Source organism: Homalodisca vitripennis, chromosome 6 (assembly GCF_021130785.1).
Source record: "Homalodisca vitripennis isolate AUS2020 chromosome 6, UT_GWSS_2.1, whole genome shotgun sequence".
Taxonomy (NCBI): Eukaryota; Metazoa; Arthropoda; class Insecta; order Hemiptera; family Cicadellidae; genus Homalodisca; species Homalodisca vitripennis.
The window spans coordinates 157,110,966-157,125,698 of NC_060212.1; the positions used below are offsets into that span (position 1 = coordinate 157,110,966).

The 14,733-nt window shown below is 33.6% G+C and overlaps 1 protein-coding gene across 1 annotated transcript in view; it reads left to right on the plus strand.

Annotated features, from left to right (window-relative positions):
* The first annotated feature begins 12,737 nt into the window (after window positions 1-12,737).
* LOC124365058 (angio-associated migratory cell protein-like) overlaps window positions 12,738-14,733 on the plus strand; it is a 28,396-nt gene continuing 26,400 nt past the window's right edge. The window contains exon 1 of the mRNA XM_046820975.1: window positions 12,738-12,988. The gene's annotated coding sequence lies outside the window, so the exon portion shown is untranslated. The remainder of the gene's footprint in view (window positions 12,989-14,733) is intronic.

The following is a 14,733-nucleotide window of genomic DNA, read 5'->3' on the forward strand; positions in this document are numbered from 1 at the left end:
CATTACTGTAATGAACAATATCATAAGTTACATTCAGTCTATGAATACAAATGAGTCGCCCAGTTGCAAAACTCGTTATGTCCATTTTTTCGAAATTGAGATAAGACCGCCATTTTGTAGAGTTTTTTTCTCCTGCATCCAAAAACAAATATGTCATGTTTCAAAAGTCGTTATAAACCTGTTAAAAATGTATTAGAAAATCAGCAAATGCTGCAAAACACGTTATGTCCATTTTCATAATGCAGCAAAACTCGTTGTGTCTATCATAATGAAACTGTTCCAAAACTCGTCATGTCCCATAACAAACTGGATTACCAATAATTAAACTGTTGCAAAATTCGTTATGTCCATTCTGGAATATGTATGATTCTGTCTACACAAGACTATAGTTTCCACTCGACGCTACTTTGAATGCTTAGATACATCTAATTTTCACAATTTGTGCTCTTTTATCAAGACCTTCAAAATAAGGTGACAGGTGGCGTGATAAGTGATACACGTCTTTTATTTGCCCTTAAACACCCTTGTTTTTGGGTAGAGCAAAATTATTCCATCGTGTGGCACCTTACTTTGAATATCTTGATCAACTAAACATCCTGAAGATTAGACGTTTCTAAGTTAATTCCATCCATAGAACCCAGGGAACGTAAAATGTTATTTGTAAAGCAAAACTTTTTGAGTTCATCTAGGATCAAATTTTTGGGCGAAGTGATCATAAATTGGGGTTATTGGTTTTGGTTTGGTTTAATTTTGAAAATGTTATCCTTTCACAAGTTAGTTCACGTAATTTATCACGACTTAAGATATGGGTAACCATCAAGTTTTTTTAATCAAATTCATTTAACAATTCTTAAGTTTTGACCTCATTCTCTAGATATTCTGTTGTACCGCTGTCACGATCGCCACGTAACGTCGCGCACGTTTCACGGGACACGCGCAAAAATGCGCCATCTTTGTTATTATGTGTATCTTTATAACAAAGAATCCAGGCCATTCTTTCTGGACAGGTGTCTGGAAAGAAGTTTAATTTAGAACACGTGTCTACTGAAGCAATTTAGAAACTGTAAAATGCTTTGGCATTTCAGCTTGCTTTAGTTCCAATAAAAGCTCTCCGGTAGAGAATGTCCCTGATTTTTAGCTAAAAATTGGGAGGGAGGTCATCCTCTGTCCTGTCCAGACTATTAAATTTATAAATAGACCAAAATTATCATAACTATATTATAGAAACCAAAAGAAAAACAGTAGCTGCAATATTTTTTATTGTTACTTAATTTATAGTTAAAATGTTGCGGACCACACATAATTACTGTATAGGTGGAACAACCGAGTTTGTCTACATATAACGTGGCTACGGCGGAAATGGTTAATTTAATGTGATTTCAAAGTTAAAAAATGAGATAACGTGTGTTAAAGCTAGAGATAACTTGTAAAAGTTTTATTATTTACTATAGTTAACTCCTTCTCTCTTATTACGACCACCGCTCAAACTATCACGCCTGCCGCCTGCCGATCAATGTCCTCCTTTGATGAAATTTCTCTACCGTTTTTACGAGAAACTGCTATTGATCTTCTTCTTAAACAATGTAGATTACCTCTCACCTCGCGGACCATTAGGTTGAGAGGTTAACATACCAACCAGTTTCGATATTTTAAGAAGTATCGTCTTCTCACTATCAAAATCAAACGGGAGATGGGGTCTTTTTCGTTTAAGGGTCAGCTCCTTACAAACATACTATACCTGACTGACAGTGCATTTAATCGTCTTTTTAGTGTTATTAGTTCGTAGGGCAGTAGTCCAGGTACTACTTCTAGTATAAACTCGTCTTATCTTATCAGTGATAAACGCGCGCCGCTTATCTTTTGCCTGTAATGAAACCTGCGTCAGTTCTGTCTGAGTTTTGTGTGTGTAAGCATGGTGAGTTGATCTGGGCTTGGACTTTGCAAGCTCGAGTTAATTTTTTTCTAAAAGAGCAAGCAGCGCAAAGCGCTGCGCAGCGGGCAAGCATCGCGTGATCTGAGTTTCGAATAGGCAAGCTAGGGTCTTTTGTGCTGGCCCTTAAACGAAAAAGACCCGGGAGATGTTATTGTAATATTGATTTCTACTTGTGACTGTGTAAAGCGTAGATATTCATTGGTTTTGCTTGGAAAATTTCATGTTAGGCCGGGCGTACCTCTGCGTATTACCTTTGATGATATTAATTACTCAGTTGCGAGTTTTCGGGTAGTAGACCGTTACACACGCTCACAGAGGCTTTAAAAAACTGGAACCGAGACTGCACGCTCATATCGTTTCTGACTCAGAAATACCCGCGTGAAATGCCTATCCGAATTTTGTGCTTACGAATCATGGAAGTCTAGTAGGCACAGTTCCAAACCTGCAAACTTTGCGCTCTACACACCTCTAATTCAAAAGTTATATAAAATGGAACCGATTTGGTAATTTACACACACAAAATATCACACACCTGAATGTGAGTATTTTATAATAAAATATATTAACATGATCAATAATTTTGAGGTTACAAATCAATGACTGGACGCGCCCAACTGACCAGTTGCATGTCCATAATTTTTATAACAACAAACCACTTGAATCAGATAGTTTCAGTGATAACGCTGTAAAGTAAAACTGATTCTTAGCACTCGTTACAACGTACAATAATATATGAAACTGTTTTATTGTTGAATAACCTATAGAAAAAGATTAGGTCTTTTGGTAATGTAGTGGAATTTGACCTACGAGTATTTTCGGTTGCGTACCGACAAGACTATTGTTGCGCTCATGTTGTGTGGTTTTCGGCATTGCATAAACATTTGAGTTTTTATTTTTTTTTTTAAGTCATCGGTGGAATATACCTACGACACAGGTGTTGTCTAAGTTAAAATTATGTTTTTGAAGTCGGAATATTATTTTGAAGACTCACGAGGAGAATGTTGGATTCATTCTAATGTTTAAGTGACCAGTGCTAGACTGCTAGAATCAGAAACACGGCAGCAAGTTTAATTTACTATTTAATGTCGATTTTGTATTAGCAAACAGAAACTTTGAGACCACGCTTAATCAAAAGAACACACCATTTATGAATGCGGCAAGTACCGAACACACATATATATATATATATATATATATATATATATATATATATATATATATATATATACTAAAATTTGTTCCAAGAAAAGTGGAAGACTTGTAATGTTGTAGTTAGATACAAAGGTGCAGATTTTTGTAGTGTTTGCAGAAAGATGCAATACTTTCGAACATCGTAAATAAATTTAGAACCAAACAAGTTACTGAAAAATCTAATTAAGTTATGACCACGAAGCTATTGATGGATAACACAATGTGTACAGTCAGTCAGAAATGCATGTGTTTCTTCTTCTCAATTTCTCGGTAAACAAACCTCGGCAATTGCATTCAGACGTGCGGATTGCCGACAGCATGGCTCATATTTGCGTGTTCCACGCACAGATAATGTGATGTAGCCTTGCAGAAAATACGCAGCCGAAATCTATATATATAAAAGAAAGTCGTGTTAGTTACACTATTTATAACTCAAGAACGGCTGAAACGATTTGGCTGAAAATTGGTAGGGAGGTAGCTAAGAACTGGGAGAAGGACATGTGATACTTTTTATCCCGTTCCCGTGGTCAGGATTCCGCCCCACTGGTCTCTAAAAGTTACGGAAATACCCGTAAGAAATGCACTGCAGCAAACATATGTTATTAAGTGAAAGAGCCTGTTCAAATTTAATCAGCTGTTCTTTGTAAACATATATAATGCGACAAAAGAAATATATGTTTACATAATTTAAAGTTGGTTCTCAGAACTCCGTGCGTACATATTCTCTCTATCGAGACAACAAAGCAAGCTCAATCATGTCATCGGAGATATAACTAATTCGATCCAGAAGTGATACACGCGCAAAGCCTAAAATAAAAACCATACGCAATTTCGCTTAACATCTGAAGCTCATAATCATTAGACTGTAATAATATGTACTTACAATATGCCTATTTTCATTTCAAAATTACAATGAGCGCCATAATTTATTACATCGTATGTGCGCTAATGAATTCGACTGTTTGACTCCTGTCCACGCTGGGCTAATATAGTTCAATTATATACAAAAATCGTAGAATATTGGAGAAAAATTCCAGTTATTTCACATGTGCATATTGAGACTGTTTTAAAATTTAAATCTTTAACAGATCATGAGCTTGGAGTATCTTTGACTACCATTTATCTCAGAAGGGTAATAACGACGTTCAAAAGAAATATGCCTCCTATGTCCCAATTTTTCTGTAGGAAATCGCGTGCGAAGCCGTGGGTAACTGCTAGTATCCGCATAAAGATAACGCATAGTTACAGTCGGCATTACTACTTTAGATCTTGAAATGCTGTAATACTCCTTTAAGCGAACGTTGCCTCCTCGTCAGCTAAGTTCAACGCAGTCAAAATCATTAAATCGTCATCCAATCTGCAAGTGGTTCTTATCAGTTCTTGTCACGTGTCGGCCGTACAAGCGGTTACTGTTAGAACACTACTGGCACGCCCACAAAATCTGTTATCAGCGAATGAGCACTCGTTTACAAACAAATTAAACCCACCAAAGGGGTCCTTAATTATATTACTCTTGTATTTTTCCGCTCTCTAAATGAACTTTATACAGTGATAGCTTAACCTTGTTTTAAATTGCCTTAAATAGGATATCAATACGGTATAATCCTATCCAAATGGGAATTTCCATTAAAACTCCAACGGGAAGGGGTAGAGACCCTTCTATTAAGCGTATAGATAATTTATTGAAAAACTTATGTAGCCTATTTGGAGATTAAAAAGCTTTTTAAAAAACTACTTAAAAACGCTCGGAAGAAAACCAAATTATTTAGGAATCCAGTATTTCTTCTTCTTCGCACCAATCATGGATAATTTTAAAATTAACATCCCTTGAATCAATGAATGAAATCTCTCCTCCCTCATCGCGATCAAAAACTAAAAATTCTTAGAGATCAGCCTTTGATTGTTCATTTTGCATATAGCGTTTTTAAATAGTTATTACATAAGGGACTAAAGGTATGATTACTGAAACTTGTTATTCAGATCTACCAGTTATGGACTATCGTTTCCCACAATATATTTTATGGAATCATTCATGTTATGGAATACTTGTTACTATGGGCCATTATTTAAAAACACCTCAAATAAAATGAAACAAAAATTGGTTTTATTAGAAATTAAGTTTAGGACTATGAAGTCCTCTCTTCCACTTAACAATAGATAATAATACAATAGATCATTTTAAAGGAACGTACGGAAATCATTTGAAAAAATAACTGTACAAAATACCGTCAAGATAAATAGTTTATATCACGACTTAAAATTAATATTGAACGTAAGGTTAGTATGTTCAATCTAAAATGGTATATGATAAAGACAGAATTATTAACAAATTTCTTGTTGATAGTCTTGTCTAGAATGTTTCTGAAAGATCTGCCTCCTGATTGATTACTTTGCCCGGCGAACTTCTAAAGTCGTAAAGTTATCACGACTTTATCAGGTCACACGTAACTCCTACACAAAATAAAATATATAAAAACATTTTCACATTTTTATTACCGAAAGTGAGGCAGCTCAAAATGATGTGCCACATGATCCCCTTCCCACTAAAAATATTTTTCCCAAATCCAATAAGGCCATTTCAAGAAATCCCATATAGCAAAATAGCAATTAGCCATATAGCAAGATGGCTAGCTATATAAATGCTTCTTCCAATAAATGCAAAGCTGCTTGGAAGGTTGTGAATGCAGCAAGGGGCACTTCATCACCATCTGCTCAGCATGATATATCACCAGATGAGTTCAACAACTATTTCATCGATGCTGTAGCTGCAATACAAGATGAGATTGAGTCCTCAGTTGATGCGTCCTTGGATCTTCTCTCAAACCACCCTCTGCCTGATGTCATCTATAAATGGAAGCTTGTGTCAAGTGAAAATGTCTTATCTCTCATTAATAGCATAAAAAAGAGCAGTGTAAAGATATCTATGATATCAGTAGTGGCCTGTTAAAGAAAGTGTTACCGTGTGTTTGTGGAGCCCCTAACAACTTGTGTCAACGATTGTCTGGTTAAAGGTGTTTTTCCTCAAGCTCTAAAAGTTTCTAAGGTGGTCCCTATATTTAAGAAGGGTGAAAGGTCATCTCCTAGTAGCTACAGACCGATTTCTGTTGTACCAATTTTTTTCAAAAAAATGTTAGAAACAGTGATGAAGCACCAGGTGAGTGATTTTTTTTTGAGTTGCACTCTCTTTTTTCAAATTCTCAATTTGGTTTTTCGAGAAGGTAGGTCAACTGTGGATGCAGTGGAGGGTCTTGTGGTATCTGTATTGGAGGGTTTTTGAAACTCACTGTAGCACTTTAGCAACCTTGTGCGATCTCACAAAGGCGTTTGACTGTGTTCCACACGAGACTCTTCTCAAAAAATTACATTATTACGGCATAAGTGGTGTGGAGCTAAATCTTTTTTCAGTCTTTTTTAAGCAGTCGCACTCAGAGAGTTTGTATTGGCAGCAAACTGTCTGAAATAGTAGATATAAATTGCGGGGAGTACCACAGGGATCGGTCTTGGGCCCTTTTTTTGTTTCTTTTCTTGTACATATAAATGATTTGCCTGTAAATGTTAATTGTAATTCTGTTGTATTTGCCGATGACTCAACTTTTTTCTGTAGAAACAAGCTAGAGATGCTATCTGGTATAATAGATAATTATATTACTGAAAGTTCCATTTGGTTTCAGTCTAACGGTCTTATGCTAAACCAGTATAAGACTCAATCTATAATTTTTAGTTTATGTAATCATCATGAAACTGACTTAGGCTTTAATATTAATGATAGTGTCAATTTATTAGGTATAACCTTAGATTCTAAATTAGCTTGGAATGCCCATGTAAATAATGTTTCTGTCAAGCTCTCCAGAGTAATTTATTTACTTAGACAAATTGAAAAGCTTGTCCCAAAACAATATGTAATTAATGCATACTATGCTTTTTTTAATAGTATAATTTCTTATGGTATTATTCTTTGGGGAAACTGCAGTGATGTACAGAGAATCTTAAATTCTAACAAAAGAAAGCTTTAAGAATTTTAACAAACTCTCCTTATAGGGCACATTGCAAACCTCTTTTTTTTCAAGAAGGTATTCTTACTGTGATAAATCTGTATATATTTGTTTGTTTATGTAATGTTAAGAATAACTTGCAGGACTATTACACGAGGAATGAATTTCATCATTACCATACTAGATTTAATGCACTGTTAGATTTACCATATGTTAGGTTAGCAAAAAACTCAAGCATCACATAAAGTTATAAGCATCAAATTTTTTAATAGATTACCTTCTAGTGCCCGATCTGTGTCTATAAGTAGATTTAAAAGAGTGTTATATGCCTGGTTAAAAGAAAACCCATTTTATCATGTACAAGAATTTTTTATATGCCTGACATTGATGTTATTTTTTAAGTCTATATGTTATGTGTCTCTTAAAGTTTTATTGCTACATGTTGTGTTTTTTAAAGTAGTCTAGTCATTGTATTTTATGCGAAAAGGTATAAATCATAACTTAGGCTGTGACGATGTCTATTGCACTGTTTCTTGTGTTAAATGACAAATAAATTTTCTGATTTCTGGCCACCGCGCTGCTGTCGGCAGAGCATAAGTGATACACTCACTCCACCTAGACACCTCAAACCGGAGGCAATTATTGTATATATGTCCTTGTACCTTTCGGCTTTCATAGGGGTGTATCCAGACAGTTGTTCCAACTGATTACTATTATAGCAAAGCAGAACTATTGGAGACATAGCCTATATCGGTTGAAATACCAATATGAATTATTATATATATATAAATATAATCAGCCGTATGTTTCCAAAAATCCTGGACTTAAGCGTTGATTAAAGACAAATAACAGTAATAGTTCTATTTTGTTAATTTCCATATAACTCTAGTAAAATCTTTGATTTTAAGAAAAAATGAGGAAGAGAACTAAAGTATTTTCTTTAAATGTTTAAATATTATCTTTTTTATTAATAGTTTTCCTAATAGTTGGTCTTAAAAGAGTAAAAAGAGTCAGAGAATTAAGATATAAAAATATAAAAGATAAATATATTATAATAAATTAAAAAATAATTTGAATTTAGAAAAGTAAAAAAATAAATTTGGTTTAACAACTTTAGCAGAAATAGAAGATTTTAAAGTTCAGTTACCAAATATATATGTATATGTTTTGGATGATACGATTAAAGAAATGATACGACAATGTACATTTAACTGATGTTTGGAAAAATGATGATTAAAGATAAAAAAAACATTATGGTTGCCTGTAAAGTCGGTTTTACGGGCGAAGATTTTACGTGACAACGTCTTTTGCTCGGTAGAATATTTATTGATATGAATATTATTAAATTGCACAATAGGAACAAGGAATTGAATGAAAATAAGAATTGCACAAATTTTAACTATAGAAATATATTTTGTTTACTAAAACATTGTACATAATTTGAAATTAATTAAAATTTGTTATTGTAAATGGTAAAGTTGAATAAAACATTTACTAAAATTGGAATTTGAAATTCTTGCTAAACACAGTTAAATTCTAACTCCGCGCGTGGTGATTGGTCGGTTTAGTTCGTTTGTTTGGTCGCACTGTTATGACAGGTTAGAGGTTATAATTTGTTATTTTAAATGTTTGACTAGCAATACGCGCTGTTTCTTCTCAATCGACTGAATTACGATTGATTGCAGAGTGATTTAAACTAATAATTTACTTAACACTATCAACATTGTCAATAGTATGACATAACCTATAAACTCAGTTTCTCAACTTTTGTGTCAATCTAACAATTAATCAATCAATCATAGTTTACGATAATGAAATATCAGTGTACAATTATTTACCTTTATTGTTGTAGTTGTTGTAAATGACGAATCTAAGCACTCCACATTTTCACGAATAAACATAGTTATCTGTTTGAAGGTTATTTTTGACGATGGAAGGATTGTGAAGGAAACAGGATTTTTCCGGACATTTGCCATCGTTAAGTGTTTTCTTGTTTCACTTAACGATGGCAAATGTCCGGAAAAATCCTGTTTCCTTCATAGTTATCTGCTTTATCCCGTGCGGCGGACCCACAGTTATATGCTTTATCCCGTGCGGCGGACCCACTGGACGGGCATCGTAACGTTACCGGGCGTTACACTTTTTCATGAGTGACTCCGAGCCGCAACCTAATTTAAGACGTTGTCACGTCAAAATGTGAAAAAAAAACTTTGTACAATGAAGGTTTTTCATTATTTTATCTATTATTTTAACCCAAACAGAATCTTTATTCAAATTCAACATAATTGTCAAAATTTGAAACCGAATATTGTTATTAAATCAACATAGAATATTTATTCATTTTTAACAAATTTTAATACATTTTTCATAGATTTTCCATGTACTTGTAACGTAAGTCTTTCTTCATTTTCAACAGATTTTATATTGATTTTTTTTATTCGATCACAACAGAATTTGTAATAGATTTTGCATTCATTTTTAAAAGATTTTCTATTCGTTTTTCTAGATCTGTTTATGGTATTTTAGACAGTATTTTCGTTTGATTTACTGTTGGTTCCAAAAGTGTCCTTGAGTGACATATATCTACCAACTTATATAAACATAACGAAATCAATATAGGTGATAGTCTGTTTGCTTTTTATCGTTTAGTTTAGTACGTTTCACCTTCTAAAACAAAAAAGGTGGATGGAATAAAAGGTAAAATTAATGAATATCAATTGTGCCAAACTCAAATTTTATAGTTTAAACTTGTAACTGTCTTTTATTATAAGAACAAAATGAGATAGGATAACTATACCAATACAATTAGGATAACGATAATAAGGTTTTTAGTATCGAGGACAAAAAAAGCTTAGCATGTCTATATTTGAAAGTAAGTCATCAAAACAATAAGTTACCAATAATTAATTAGGCTAGATTTAACAGTTCAAAATTCAGAAATAGTCTAAACAACTAAATTATCATATTTAATGACTATTATACACTTAAACGGTCTTAATATATTCTTAAACGTATCACTTCTGGCAATAAATCCATTTTAAAACCACGTATCTACTCAAATTTTATTTTCAACCTATGTAAGATCTTACACGTATAGTACATTTTGTGTTAGGACGTGGTATAATACCATGTATTCAGTAGAACACATGAATATTATCATGTTATTAGACGTAGTAACGTTTTATTACTATATCAAATGACAAGTAAATAACAACAAGCATTGCCGAGACTAAACTTTCGCAGGATCTTCTCAACTTAGTTCGATATAAAAAATAAACTATGTAGAAGGCGAACTCTTTATTTTTGAATGAAATGACAAATACCAATATGTCCTAAGTGTATGAAGAACTTTTGCTCACAATAAAAACAAAAACTTACCCAAAAATATAATATGTGTGCAAATAAATAGCATTTTGCACGCTTATGTTAATATGTACAGTGGCACGCTTATGTACATAAAACAAAACGATGCAACATGAACTTAAAAACTAAAACATTAAAAAACATTAATTTATATGTTTGTTGAATCATAAAGCTATTATAACAAAACGTTTCAATAATTTTAAATAATTAAGAAATTAGTCCCAGAAGAGGTTAAAGTAGCGATTGTACATTATATGGGTTTTCTACATTATTCATATGTAAATGTACATTAATTAAATTAGGCTAAATGCTAATATTGAGTTAAGTTCCATTTCACATTCCATTTAGGGCAGCGTCTGAAATCTGACACTGGCAAAGATTAACTCCTGAAATCTGGAGTCCATATCTGTCTGATTCATAAAAAGTTGGAACTATTGATCGTTTCGACATTCGAGACACCTAGGCAACGAAGGAGCTCAATCTGGTTTCCAAACAGCTACCCAGTTTAACCTAGGTGAAGATGTGTTGTTATTGTCTCACCAGGTTAACAGCTTTTACTGGGAAGGGTTGCTTCAATGTGAATATTGAGTTACGCTCTATTTGACCCTCCGCTTAGTACAGCGTCTGAAATGTTACAGTGGTACAGATTATATTCGCATCGAGTCAATACTTCCTACCATATCTACATTTTGTGTAAATGGTCAATGTCTTGACCTTCATCCCACACAATGTGGACTTTGTAAACTCGTAATAATAGGTAAATGACTATTACAATATGACAAATATTAATGTTGTGCTGTGTTATTACAGCTTGATTACAATATATGTAAAAAATATATGTCACTCCAAATATGCTCTAAAAACAGAATGAAAACTTTGATTAGCAACAAATGATTATGGCATTGGGTGAAGTTACAAAAGGAACGTCATTCCGCAAAGCTTTGAAATAGTACGGAGTTTCAATATCTACTTTACATTTATACAAAAGCAACAAAAACACTGGAAACTTGACCGATTTTATGCTTTGATGAGGAAGGCGAAACAATAATTTTAGAATTTACAGTATAACTTTTGCTGGAGATTGGAGATTTCCTTTCAGCCTTTTTGGCATTCGACTGATTGTACAATAAAATAATTTTTGGATAAATGATATGTCAATGAAAATATATTCATAACAATATGCCGGGAGAGATTGGTTAATTTCGTTTGTTAAAAGAAATAAAGATTAAAGTATAATACTGTACTAACAATTAAAATCTTCAACTGCTTAGTCCCATTGTCCTGTATTTTTCAGAGAACTAATAAGAATTATTTTGTTATCCTGTTATTTCTAAAATAATTCCAAGCTATATTGTCTTTTCAATGAGTTGGTTGAATTTATTTTACGATTAATTAGGAAGTAAGGTCAAGACCGATAAATTGTAAAGTAGAACGCCAAAATGGCCAAGTCTTGTGTTATGGAAGGAAATACTGAATAATGCGTACCGTATAATACAAATTATCTTTTACTTAAGGCCTTATTAACGAAACGCCAACAAGATTAATAACAAGAGAACAAAACATACATGATAGATAATCATAGTAATAATTATATAAGTAACTAGCTACCACAACTAAACTAATTTCTTTTAAATTGAGAATAGAAAATGGAAAATACTTTTGGTGACGAAAACGTTAAGTACTGTATATCCGAACTGTGTCACTATCCAGTGGCCAATGGAGAAAACCTCCACTACTGCAGCTCTACACTCAGAAAGACAGGCTACTCTCAATTTTATTCTGAGTCGCAAGACATCTGCTGCAATCAGCATATTGAACTAATGTACAAATAACTATCAAGCTACAACACTTGTTAACCTTCACTGCAGCTCTATACAGAGGGAAACCAGCAGCTTTCAATCTTATTCTGCACCCTAAGGCCTAAGGAGTCTGCCCCAGTCAGCGTGTCAATAGGTTGGTTCTGCAGTAAGTATAATACAAATGAGAGGTTCGATGATTTTTCCGTAGATCATAAAAGCTGGTTCTCTTATGGATTGCTAATTTTTGAGTCATATGAAACGTCATTTCTATTTCACCTTAATGTTGTAATTTTTAGACCTGCCCTCCTAAAAGCCAATAAGGAAACCTCTTGAAAAATAAGGGAATAAATTGCAACACTTATAATCTGTGAAGAAGAAACTTGTATTTTCTGAGTTGTTTTACATTTTTTTTTTTAAGTTATTCCATTGCTAATGCCATATGTTCTATCAAACTTCAAACCAAAACAGCTTCAAGCACGTGGTTTCTATTTTCTGACTATGAGTCATGATCATAGTCCAGTGTGTAGTTGGTGTTTGTGTTATTTTGTGATGTAATGTAATGTAATAAAGCATACGGTTAACTTGTAGAATTGATAAACACTTTTCGTTCAAAAGTAATTCAAACGCGCATCTTATTTCAAAATCTACTCGTAGTTATCTCTTGTGTTAACCTACTTATTCCAGCCAAGTTTGGCTGTATTGGGAATTCAGTAAGTTATGATTATATTTGTTAATAAAAATAGCGTATTATACCTAGGTAGTTGAGGATTTATTTTACCGGGCTGTGTGTTGTTACCTCTCCCAGTAGCTTTTGGCTTTATTTTAAACAAGGGTTTTTTAGCTATTTAGTTTTGAGGTTAGTTAAAAGTAGGCAATAGGGTATACAACTAGCCTTTGCAAATATTTAGGAAATCCAGTCCTATGAACTCACCTGAGTTTTTTAGTGCAAAATACTTATAAAGGGTTAAGGTTAGGAAGAGGCTATTAAATGAATAAAGTGAGGAAATAAATAATAAGAATTATTACTGCATTAGCCTAACTTATGGAGAAAACCCTTCGGGTAGGGTACGATAAGCGGACCCGGTTTTGGTAATTGTCACATTAACCCTCCAGGTGCTGACATCGCGTAGCGCGATGTTAGCGTACCTGTTTCCAGTGCTGACCTCGCGGAGCGCGATGTCAGAAACGCGATCTCTTTAAACCACGCTAGTGGCTATATATTACGGAATATCACGAACTATTTTATATAGTATTAAACTAGAAGAAATGCGGAACTCGTTATACTCTATGGAGCACGTCTTTGCTCAAAGACCGGCGCTATACGACAGCTGTTTCTAAGCGTATGTTTATTTCCAAGTCATACGGTTCGGTCGTTCTGTTTATTGCTGTTCCGTCGTTGTTTGCATCATACCTTTGGTGTTGTAGTTGACTATTACTGTTTTATATTGTGTTTTATTGTAAAAATGAGTGAATTAAGTAGGTCTAGTGCAATAAGGAATGTGAAAGGTGTTACAATGTAGTACACAATGTTTCAAATATCACTGATTTTTTACGTGTTACAATTTATCGTTTTTTGCTCTGAGTGAATTCTGTCAATATGTAAACCCATAAGATGTATATACTTTTGGGTTCATTATTAAATTACCTACAACTTGTATATCTTGGATTTTTATTTTCATAACTTTGGTGAAATGATATCTAAGCTCAAAGTGAAAAAATAAAAACTTTTTTTTTTTTTTTGTCAAGATTTACATTCAGCAATATTTTACCATGTAAAGGTAAGTCATATAAGTATTATTATCATATTCTGTGATCTTTCCTGAAAATAATGATATATAATATGTAGTATTTACATTAAGGTAACAGTATATAAAAAAAAAAACTTTCTAAACGCTTGCAAACATACTGAAAAATGCCCAGCACTTAAGGCAGTTCTAACCAGCACTTGGAGGGTTAACGGCCGGAGCGGCAAAATACGAGTTTCGCGTTATTAACTTTGGTACTTTGGGATTATACCGACCACACCAGTATGAAGAACACAAAAATAGAAATTTATAGAAACAAACATGATAGAACGAAAAAACAACTCTTCAATTACAAACTTACAAGCATTTCCAGGTATTGTGATCGGTATTGTTGTCGCTGTTATCTTATCTTTCTCGAGAATCCTGATTACGGCAGGCCGCGCGGCATCACGTGATTTGCACGGTACATCATTGCCTTTCCATTACAATTCAATTTATATTTCTGATTAGCCCCTCTAGAATTTGATATTTTACTGATAGGTACTATCTCGAGGGATGTTTTTCTTTCGTCGACATCAGCGCGGGGCAGCACCGAAGGTGCTGTCGAAGCCCGCGCTGATGGCCGGAGGCACTCGCATTTTGGGTGGCGGAATGTGATCAAGAATAAAAACAAGTTTTGAGTGTTTTTTTAATCAAAAGTTTAGTTTGGT